Consider the following 11615-nt stretch of genomic DNA (forward strand, 5'->3'; position numbering starts at 1 on the left):
CATCAGCCAGCCTCCAGTCCAGTGGGACTTCCCCAGTCTTCCAGGACTGTTGGAAGATGATGGAAAGGGGTTTGGCCAGCACATCCGCCAGCTCCTTCAATACCCTTGGATGAATCCCATACAGCCCTATAGACTTGTGGGTGTGTAGTCGGGCAAGCAAGGCTCTGACCACTTCCTCTTGGATCACGGGAGCCTCATTCTGCTCCTCTAGCTCCTGGGTTTGTACGCAGATGGAACGACCCTCCTTACAACTAAAGACTGAGGCAAAGAAGGCATTAAGTACCTCAGCCTTTTCCTCATCCCCTGTCACTGTTTTTCCTTCTGCGTCCAATAGGGACTGTATGTTCTCCCTAGTCCTCCTTTTATTATTTATATATTTATAGAAAGTTTTTTTGTTATCTTTCACAGACTTGGCCCATCTGATTTCTAGCTAAGCCTTAGCCCTTCTGATTTTTTCTCTACACAATCTCACTTCCCTCCTGTAGTCCACCCAAGAGGCCTGTCCCCTCTTCCAGAGCCCATAAACATTTCTCCTTGATATCACTCAAGATCTCTCTGTTCAACCAAGCTGGCTTTCTCCCCTGCCGGCTTTTTTTTCCGGAACACGGGGATGGCTTTCTCCTGAGCTGCTAGGATTTCCTTTTTGAAGAGCTCCCATCCCTCATGGGCTCCCTTGGCCTTAAGTACTGTCTCCCATGAGACTTCGCCAACCAGCCTTCTGAAAAGTTCAAAGTCTGTCCTCTGGAAATTTAATGCTACCGTCCTACTAACAACCCTTTCACTTCACCTAGAACAGAAAACCCTATCTTCTCATGGTCACTTAGTCCTAGGCGTCCACCTACTGCCACATCTCCCACAAGGCCTTCTTTGTTCACAAACAGCAGGTCCAGGACGGCACCCTCCCTTGTTGGTTCATTCACCAACTGTGCAAGGAAGTTGTCTTCCACGCACTCCAGGAACCTCCTAGACCGCTTCCTTTCTGCTGTATTGTACTCCTAGCAGATATCAGGCAGATTGAAGTCTCCCACAAGAACGAGAGGCATTGACCTAGAGATTAACCCCAGCTGTTTATAGAAGAGCTCATCAGCTGCTTCTCCTTGGCTGGGTGGTCTGTAACAGACTCCCATCACAAAATCTACCTTATAATAATTATAATAATAATGATGATGACAAAAGAACATACAAAACAAGTGATGCACAGCACAATTTCTCACCACGTGCTGACCAATGCCCAGCTACTTCCTGAGCCATGGTTTCCCTGGCCACCTTCCCCCAGGTTTGTATACTGAGCATGATGTCGTATGGTATGGAATATCCCTTTGACCAGTTTGGTTCAGCTGTCCTGGTGATGTCCTCTCCCGGGTTCTTGTGCTGCTTGTTGACAGGCTGGTATGAAAAGCTGAAAAGCCCTTGACTCCTTAGCAACAACTGAAACATCAGTACATTATCAACATTATTCTAAATCCAAAGAACATACCTTCTACTATGAAAAAATTAACTCTATCCCAGATGAAACCAGAACAGCGTGGAGGAAGGAGATGGCAAAAGCAGGAAACTTAACCCACTTTGCTTTCTGAAATCCCTCTGCTAGTAGGACAGGAGGATACTTGCATTTTAGGAATAGCTTGTGTAAGTGGAAATAGTATCTACATCTAAGGATGGAGAGAAGGATGGGACCTTCTATTTTTTCAAAGGCCATTGTATCCTAAGCAGTCTGGACTCTGGTTTGAAATTACTGATAATTAGGTGCATATTAATGCTGAAAATATGATAACTCTTAAATTACACCATTCATTACTCCAAGCTGGAACAGATGACTTGCATAGAATTAAACCTTCTTGTCTGCTGCTTTATTCTTACATCTTCATTTTTCTTTCTTGACTTACTCAGAAAGCCTTAAATCTTTCTTCAGTTGCTTAGAGGGCAGATCTTTAACAGCTGAGAAGAGCATTCACACTGCCGGTAATTACTCTGTACTTACCTCTCCCTACTGTTTTCTTCCTCTTCCCTTGCCCTAAGGGATATGCATGGATATTCATGATATAAAATGAGGAGATCAGAGGACTGCTATATTTAAAGGAATTCAAAGTGTTGCATGAACTCAAAAGTAAGCCATGATAGTGTTACTGCAGCCTCTTTGAGGTTTGGAGGCAGAAGATGAAGGACACTGATGAAATGGCAAAGGAAGGCTGGTGGTGGAGCTGAGGATAGAGTGACACCTACCACTAGATCAGGTTGCACAAAGGCCTGTTCAACCTGACGTTGAACGCTTCCAATGATGGGGCATCCACAACTTCTCTGGGCGAGTTCTGGTAAGTGTTTCAGCATCCTCATTGTAAATTTTTTCCCTTATGTTTGATTTTAACCTGCCTTTTTTTTCTTTTTAAACCTGTCGCCCCTTGTCCTGTCACCACAGGCCCTGGCCAAAAGCCTTTCTCCATCTTTCTTACAAGTACCCTTTAAGTATTGACTGACCACAATAAGGTCTCCCTGGAGCCTTCTCTTCTCCAGGCTGAACCAACCAAACTCTGTCAGCTTTTCCTCATAAGAGAGGTGTTCCATCCCTCTTATAATTTTTGTAGCCCTCTTCTGGACCTGCTTCAGCAGGTTCATGTCTTTCTTGTGTTGGGGACGGATCTGGATACAGTACTCTAGGTGTGGTCTCATGAGGGCAGAGTAGAGGGGAGAAGTCACCTTCCTTCACCTACTGGCCGCACTTTTTATGCAGCCCAGGATACCATAGGGTTCTTTATATGATGGGGCTTTTTATGTAGCCCAGGATACAAAATTGCAAGGTTAACATCATCTTGGGTGTGGTCTATCTATCTACTCCCCTGTCCTTCCTTGTGCTGGAAGACTACTGGAGTCCCTAGGAGCCTGCCCTAGGCAGTGCTCAGTTTCTGCCATGGGGGACAAGAGTTTTTGAGTTTGGCAAAAATGTCGCTGACTTCAGCTAGTGTGGGACTCTCTCCCAGTGTTTCCTTGCTGGCTGTGCAGGGCACTGAGTGACCTTACCAGCAATGCCTAGGAATTTTGCATCCTGGAAATTGTTTCTCCTCCCTCCTTTTTTCAGTATATCATGTCGGTGTCTGTGCTGTGATACACGACCAGCAAAGGATCAATTGTTGATCCTGAAAATGAGTACATTCCTATTACCCATGAAGTATTTCGTTGCTACTTTTAACCAAATATTGAGTATTTAAAAATAAATATTTTAAAAGTCACAGTATTTGAGTACTGTTGTACTACATTTGTACCATTTATCAAAATATTGCTGTGCCTTTACAGGGTGTGGTGAGGTGCATGCCATGGTTTAACCGCAACATGTATAGTACAAGGTGCTCTTTTCTTACTCCTATTCTGGTTGGTTTGTTTGGGTTTTTTTTGTTTGTTTTTTTTTTAATAGCTCTAAACCAGGTTGTGCAATGACATCAGCGTAATATTTCAACCATGGAATGAGCAGAGTTCACAGCAAACAGACTTCCCTTGCTGTGTTCATGTGAATTCTGAAGTGCCCTACCTTTTTTTCATAGCATTTCACACTGGAGTTAATTTGATGGCAGTTGTTCATTTCCTATTATACCGTTTACTGGACTTCACAATGCTATCTGCAATGTTCTTGTTAGCTTAGTTTTTGATTTCCCAAAATGAGTCTCGTATCATTTTTTTTCTAACCCTGTTTCTGTCCTGAGTTTCATGAAACTTCAACAAAAGAATAATCTGTATGTTTTGTGAAAATACTATTGTCTTCTCTTTGTAAATGTTCATGAAAAAAAGTAAAATTGAAATGATCTTTTTTTTCAAAACAACCAACCTAACGTGATGTTGAAATTCATATTTTTATTTCTGCTTCCCTGCTCCTGCCTCTTCCCCTCCCCAAATAAAACCAACCCCCAAAAAGCTTCTGAAAGTCTAAAAGAAGCAGTATATGCACAATTGATACCAAAACTGCTGGACAATAAAACACTCTAAGACTCATTTTGAAGTTTTAGAAAGCAAGCATCCTTTGTCAGGCCTGGGCAACATAAGGAGCAACCTCCATCAATCATGTGCAGTGATATGAGAGCTGGGCGAGAAGAGATTTCCCACTTACAGGCATATGGATACATTTTCCCAGCAACCTTATGCATGTTCTGTTACTTTCCAAGGTCTGATTTTAATGTTATTATGAAACTTTGTAACAGTCAAAGCTCCTGCTAATTTGGAGGTGGCTCCAGCTCTGCCTTACCTTGCCTTTAAGATAGAAAGAAACTCCAAACAGAGGGGATCACAGAAGTAGACACATCTGTTCAGCACAGTTCACACTGAACACAAGGCATTGTCATCTTCAAAGAATGAACAGTGTCTGGAAAAACACTGTCTAAAAGAAAATGTACTCTAAGAGGGACATTATGTTTGGCTTTCAAAGAACACAGTCAGATGAAACTTTACTTTAGCTTAAATAAAAATATTCCACTATTTGTAACAGTAACTACTTCACAGTAAACACTCTTGTGCATCAGGAAAAAAAATCAGATTATTTGCCATTATTCCTTTCCATTTGAAGGTCACCTTTTTAACATGAATGAATAAAACAACATATTGGAGTGTCTAAGTTGTGTGTTCATGATTCCTTTGTGTTGTTAATGAGGTCTAAGGCATCTAATTTTCTGACTTGGCCAGTATCATTGACGAGAAGGAGGTGCAGTGTTTTGCATACAGTTACCTCTGTTACCATTAAAGACCAGTAGGGGGATTGTTCTCAGGCCTTGGAAAAAACTGAATGGTCAAAGCTGTTGGCACACTGGATTGGGTTTGCGTGGCATGATTTTGGTAGCTTGGAGGCTACAGGAGTGGTTTCTGTGAGAAACTGCTAAAAGCTCTCTCTCTCCATGTCCGATAAAGCCAGTGCTGGCTGACAGCAAGATGGACCTGCAGCAGGCCAAGGTTGAACTGATCAGCAACCAAATTAAAGCCTCTGTGGTAACATACTCAAGAAGGGGAAAAGCTGGTACACAACCCCAGTTGCAGCTGGAAACAGTAGTGAGAATATGTAGAACAACTCTGCAGACAGCAAGGTCAGTATAGAAGGAAGAGGAGGAGGTGCTCCAGGGATCAGAGTGATGATTACCCTGCAGCCTGGGGTGAAGACCATGGTGAGTCAGGATGTCCACCTGCAGCCGGTGGAGGACCCCACGCCAGAGCCAGCAGGTCTCCTGGCAGGACTTGTGACTCACACTGGAACAGTCTGTTCCTGAAGAACCTCAATCCATGGAACGGACACATGCTGTAGCAGTTCGTGAAGAATGGCAGCCCATGGAAAGGATTCACATTGGAGAAGTCCATGGAGGACTGCCTCCTGTGGGAGGGACTCCATGCTGGAGCAGAAGACTGTGAGGAGTCCTCCTGAGGAGGAAGAAGTGGCAGAAACAACATATGATGAACTAATCACAACCCCCACTCCCTGTACCCCTGCACCACTATAGGGGAGCTGGTGCAGAAAATTGACAGTTAAGATGAGCCTGTGAAGAAGGGGGGTAGGGTTGGGGATGGTGTTTTAAGATTTAGGTTTTATTTTCTCACTACTCCACCTTGATTTTTATTGGCAATAAATTAAACTAATTTCCCCAAGTCGAGTCTGTTTTGTCCATGATGATGATTACCAAGTAGCCTTTCCCTGTCATTATCTTAACTCAGGAGATTTTCATTATATTTTCTCTCACCCGTCCACCTGAAGAAGGGAGTGATTTGCTTTGGTGGGCACACGTAGCCAGCCAGGTTCAACCCACTGCACACACCCCCAGCTCCTGTCTCCTGCTTGCTGTATAGAACACACTCACCAAGCTTGAGTTATTTCCATGGGGAATGCCTCAGGTAGGACTTACTTATTCTGCAAATTGTAATAGGTATTTTATGAGAAAGTCCTAGGTAGTGCAGGTATGAATATGTGAACCATTACAGCATTGGCAGTGATGGGGAAATCAATGAACCTGTGCCTTGACAAAGTTTTATTTACTGATATGGTTGTACCCCATCATTTCTCTCTGCCTTGGACTTATCTTGGCCAACAGAAAACTTTAACGATAGCAGTTTGTTGATTTTGGCAATAGAATGTGCTCAGCTTACTTGTCTTGAGATTATCCTTGAACCTGTCTATTGCAAACTAACTCTGCTTGGAGTTGTCTGAGTTGCCCCTCATCTTCTGGTCTGTGGCCAAAGCAGTCTGTACTATCACATGGATAACCCAGGTCTATCAGACAGAGCAGAAACCCAGTGCTGTAATTGGTTTGATTTTCCAACTGCCCACAGCTTAAAGAGCCTTTCAGTTGCAATCAAGTGTGCCTGTCAGGAAAACTGAGAGCAAAGGTGACTACAAGCTACTCAGAGAAGCCTTACTTGGTGGAAAGGGAGTCAGATTTGTGGACAGGAGTCAGTTTGACTCTCTAGCAATATGGTGTTGAGAGCTCTGTGAAGCCACTCTGACCTTGTGATTGCAAGCTATTCCTGGAGCTCCTGCCTCCCTTCAGCCAGCTCTGTATGTGGTAAAGCAGTCTTTTGACTATTTGCTATATAGAAAATTTGCCATGGGTGTTAGAGAATCAGGAAGGTTGTCCATGCTTCCTTAGCTGGGAGAGTTTGTAAACATGAGCTATAGTGAGCAGCTGGATCCTCACCTAAAAAAATCTAGTTTCTTCTGGATTTGTGTCATGTGTTTGGTTTCTTAGATGTCTAACAAGGCATCCACACTTCATTTTGTCCCTGTCACAGTGTTTGTCATGCCTCTCCATAGTTAAATTCACTGGTGTGCAAGGCTTCAACTTATGCTGTAGTCTTTCTGCAAGGGGGTAAATGTCAGGGTCTCTTCTCTATGAAGTTATCTACTGTCTTTGGCCAGCAGGATCTGGACTTACTAGGGGAAGGGTGGATAAATAGGAAAGCATACACATTCTATAGATATAATTTTCTCAGGAAATCCACCTAGAACACATACTGCTGTCACTTAAAATGAAGCTGAGGCTGTCACTGCATTGGCTCTGGCCTGTTTAGTTATCTCTTTGAATTCCATGTAAATAATTCGAAGGAATGCACTGGATTTTTTCTTTCTTTTGAATTCTCACTAAGTGCATAAGATTTTACAGGTTTAGTTTTTCTCTTGTCGTGTCCTGGGCAAAGTCACTGCTTCTGGAGGATTCAGTCCTATAGCCACAACAGTATTTAGCAATCTATCTCCTAGCGAGATCAGCTGGAGGTGTGGACTGGTTTGTTTAGTGCACCTATGCCAGCTGATCTGAGTGCCCTGTTACAGGAAACTGGTGAGTAGTTTTGTTAACAGTGCTGGCAAAAAAAGAAGAAGAAAGGATGTCCGTTTATCCTTCTGGGCCTGTGATAGCCCTACATGCAGTAGGAATGAAAGGTACTAAGAAATCCTTTTCCTTCACTCATGCCAGGAAACAGAGCTTTGAATGCTGAGGACATGCCAATTCATCTGGTGAAGGAGTGAGTGAAGCAGAAACAGGAGCACTTTAACAAAAATTGCAAAGAGTTTGAATAAATAGACAATTTTCCCTCAAATTCTCTCTTCTTGACCTAAGCCTGGCAGCATGGAGATGGAAGTGCTGTTCTGTTCAAAAATTGCTCATCTGGAAAGAGCTTACAAGCCTTACTTGCTGGACTTGAGCGTTCCAGTGAAACACGATGCCTCGCTGCTAGCCAGTGTGGATGGATGGCTGCAAGTACATGGCCAGTTTTGTGCAGAATCTTCCAGTAGGGAAGGCAGTATTTGCGTTTCAAATTGGAATCTGGAGACTAAAAGTGGTCAAGCATATGGTCACATTAAAAGAGGCACAGTGTGGTTATAAGAGTTACTGTGGGGAAAAAATAATTAATATTGATATGTTAATAGTTATTGATATGGTTGGCATCCAAAGGCCATGATGATATTCCTCTTGGACTCAGACCAAGAGCTGATGTCTACCTTAAAGAATATAAAATGAAATAGTTTAATGTATATTTTAACTTTTTTAGGGGAAGTGGGGAACATTTTACCTAGAATGTTTATCATTTTGCATGAAAAAGCATGTCTCTGGTGATCTGGGTATACCTGAATATTCTTTCAATAAGCAAAATTGAACTTTAAATAGAGAGTTCAATTACTCTTCACCACATACTGGATGACTTTTATTAAGTGAACTCTCCTCTCTGCAGCCCTAAGTTCTGCTTTTATTTTCCGGGAAGGAAAAAAGGAAAGTCTTACAGCATCCTTAGAGGGCTGAAGGATGGTGATACCAGGAAATTATGAACTTTAATAATAACAACAACAACAACAACAATCCTCCTCCTCATCATCATCTAAATCCTTTAAATTACAGGGTTTTTCTCCTTTTGATTCACTTCAGTGCTTCTGAATATGGGTTTAACTTTTCGCCTGCACAAAGTGTTGAAGATACTGGATGCATCAAGCCTTCTGAGTCAACAAAAAAAGTATGAATTTTCCAAGCCTGCACGTCAGCTTCTTTTAACAAAGGAAGAATAGCCTCCCATCTCCTTGTCTTTTCTTGAAAACCTATTGAAGAAACAAAATACATAGTAATACAGCATAAATTAAAACTTCAGAAGACTCTTATGTGCTTATTAGGCACAGGAAAGTTTGGCCTAAATTTGCGAATGATACAGAGCATCCATCAATTACGTGGGGTAGACCAGGGCCATGTCCTGTCCCTCCTGCTTGGACTGTTTGTCACTGGGGCCTTTCATAAAGCTTCGTGCTTGAAACCATACACTAATGGTGCCTCAGCATAACTCCCTGATGCTATTTCAAAAATTGCTTTAAATTTCCGTAACTTCAGTAAATTCTGTCTACTCAGATGTGATCCTTATCATAGTAATGTTTGTAATAGGAGATTAAATTTCAGGGTCCTTTTGCTGATTTTTGGGACCCTCGCTCTTACATCAGAGCATGTTTGTCCATCTGGTCACTAAGAATTTGCTCACCGTCCTTACTTCTCCCCTCACAGAGAAGGCAAAATGGTGACTTACAGTGTGTGCAAAACTCCCCCTGAAATGTGCCATCTGTTACTACATGCCCAAAACAGCAATCATACTGACAGCAGCTCTGAAGCACAAACAAGTTCACTTGAGCCCTACTGTGGTGAATTCAGAGCTCTGAATTCAGTATCGTAATAGCTGTTTGCTTTCAATGCCATGTGTGTTTCTCTTATGGTGGTTCAAAGGAGGTTTTCAAATGTGGGTCAGTTTTGGGTGGGTTACTTAGCAGAGATTCTCACTGCAACTGTTATTTATACAAGTGTCAGTATTCAAACATAGGAACTGCCTGGTATAATGGCACACATCCAAAACTACTATTCTGGGGGGTAAAGTAGTTTGATAAAGGGGAAATACTTGCCTTAGATGCTTTGAAAAGGTATTGTCAATTTACCATATTTCAAGGAAAAGAGATGCAGCATCAGAGCTCTACACTGACGGCCAGATCAAAAAAAAAGACTGAGACAAATATATACATATGTGTGATGCAAGAAAACTTCACCTGATAGCTTCCACACCACCGGGTTGCCTAAGTTTGCGTCTGTGTCTCCTTTAAACTTTTAATTTCTGTGTGTCTGCTATTTTTTTTGTTGGATGCTTGGAAGTACCACTAGCCTGGATGAACTGACCCTGGCTCATTCTTCACCCCCACTGAAAACAGTCCCTAATGTGTTTGGCGCAGTTTGCACTCAGTGCCAAGTTTGTGGGACTGTCACACTTCTAACATGCAAGTCAATTGATTTAAGTAATGGCATACTGTGCTGCAATCTGCTGTATAATTACACACTTAATTAGATTCACAGTTTGTTACCTATGCTGCATTGTGACACGGCTTGTTGCTTTTTAGGAGGGAAAAATATTCTTCTGGCTATGCCTTAGAAAAGCATCGTAAGCATTGATTTTTTCCCTGAAGGTGTGAGGTCCTTTTAGAAGAACCTGCAGAAGAGATTAAAACTCAAATAATCACTGTTTATAAAATATCTGCTGTTAACACTCCCCAGTTAAAAGAACACCTTTGGGCTTGCAAGGGAAAAGCCCTTAGAACAAGATGATGATGGCACACACATTTGGTGCTGTGGGATAAGCAAAGATAAGAAATTTCAGTATGTGAGTTCTAGGGTAGCTGCCTGCTCACATGATCTTGCACTACAATGAGATAGCTTGTATTTCTGCCCTTGCAGGATGGATGGTTTCCTACTTCACATGGGCAAACAGCTGTTCCTTGCTATTCTACAGTATACCTCACTTCAAATTGTCTTCCTTATGTACCTTAAATCTGCCTCAAATCTGTGTATGCAATGGCTACTGGTTCTGCATGTAGGTAGACTATTAGCTTCGCAATACTTCAGTTCCCTGATGCTTGAAATTCAAGTAAGTTTTATATCCACGTGCAGTAAGAAAGCTGGGGTTTGTCTCATAAATATGAAACAGCATGATTATCTAGAGAAAATGAGGCACCAAATACAGCTATTTGCTTTGAATAGAGATCCATCCACACAAAAAATCAGAGTAGCACTTTGAGATAATTGATACAGTTGTTAAGCAGATGTGATTCAGAGACTGTAAACTGGCAGTGTTTCTGAGGGAGGCTCAGCTTGGCCCAGCCCTTTTGTGACAAACTCAAGCTACTCTCACCAGACAAGTATGTTGCAATGGGCTGCAATAGAATTATAAAATTAATCAAATTAATTTTTTAACAATATGAATTATAAAATTAATCAATATGAATCCTCTGGTGGAGGACTGCAAAGATCCAAGGGAACTGGGAGCTAACAGAACAGCAACAGTTTCTTCTTTCTCTCCTGGTGACGTGTTGAATTGAAATTTTTTGAAAGTTGGATGCTTTGATCTTTTATGATGAACTTGAAGGGAAGAACCTACTTAGTTCGCCATGTTGTGCACCCTGCATATTCGTAGCATACATTCTTGAATGTGAGAAACAGTAGAAGTAGATGTGGTCCTCAGCAGGTTCTCCTTCATTATCCCAGCTCTGTAATACTGAGGTCCTGAGGTGTGACTGTCATGCTTTTTTCCAGTTTCCAGTTGATCTCCAAGTCCCAAGAGCTCTGTACATTACCAAAAGGGTGCGTAAGGTGAACAGAAGGGAGTTAAGTTTAATATTTTTCAAAGGCAGAAGGTATTGTGCAGGTGTCAAACATTGGTTTAAAGTGGAAGTGTCGATCTGCTGGAGGGTAGGGAGGCTCCGCAAAGGGATCTGAACAGGCTGGACCACTGGGCAGAGTCCAATGGGATGAGGTTTAACAAGGCCAAATGCCGGGTCCTGCACTTGGTGCACAACAACCCTATGCAGTGCTACAGACTAGGAGAAGTCTGTCTAGAAAGCTGCTTGGAGGAGAAGGACCTGGGGGTGTTGGTTGACAGCCGACTGAACATAAGCCAGCAGTGTGCCCAGGTGGCCAAGAAGGCCAATGGCATCTTGACTTGGATCAGAAACGTTGTGACCAGCAGGTCCAGGGAGGTTATTCTCCCTCTGTACTCGGCACTGGTGAGATCACTCCTCGAGTACTGTGTTCAGTTCTGGGCCCCTCACCACAAGAAGGATGTTGAGGCTCTGGAGCGAGTCCAGAGAAGAG

The sequence above is a fragment of the Phaenicophaeus curvirostris genome, chromosome 1, assembly GCF_032191515.1.
Source record: "Phaenicophaeus curvirostris isolate KB17595 chromosome 1, BPBGC_Pcur_1.0, whole genome shotgun sequence".
Classification (NCBI taxonomy): Eukaryota; Metazoa; Chordata; class Aves; order Cuculiformes; family Cuculidae; genus Phaenicophaeus; species Phaenicophaeus curvirostris.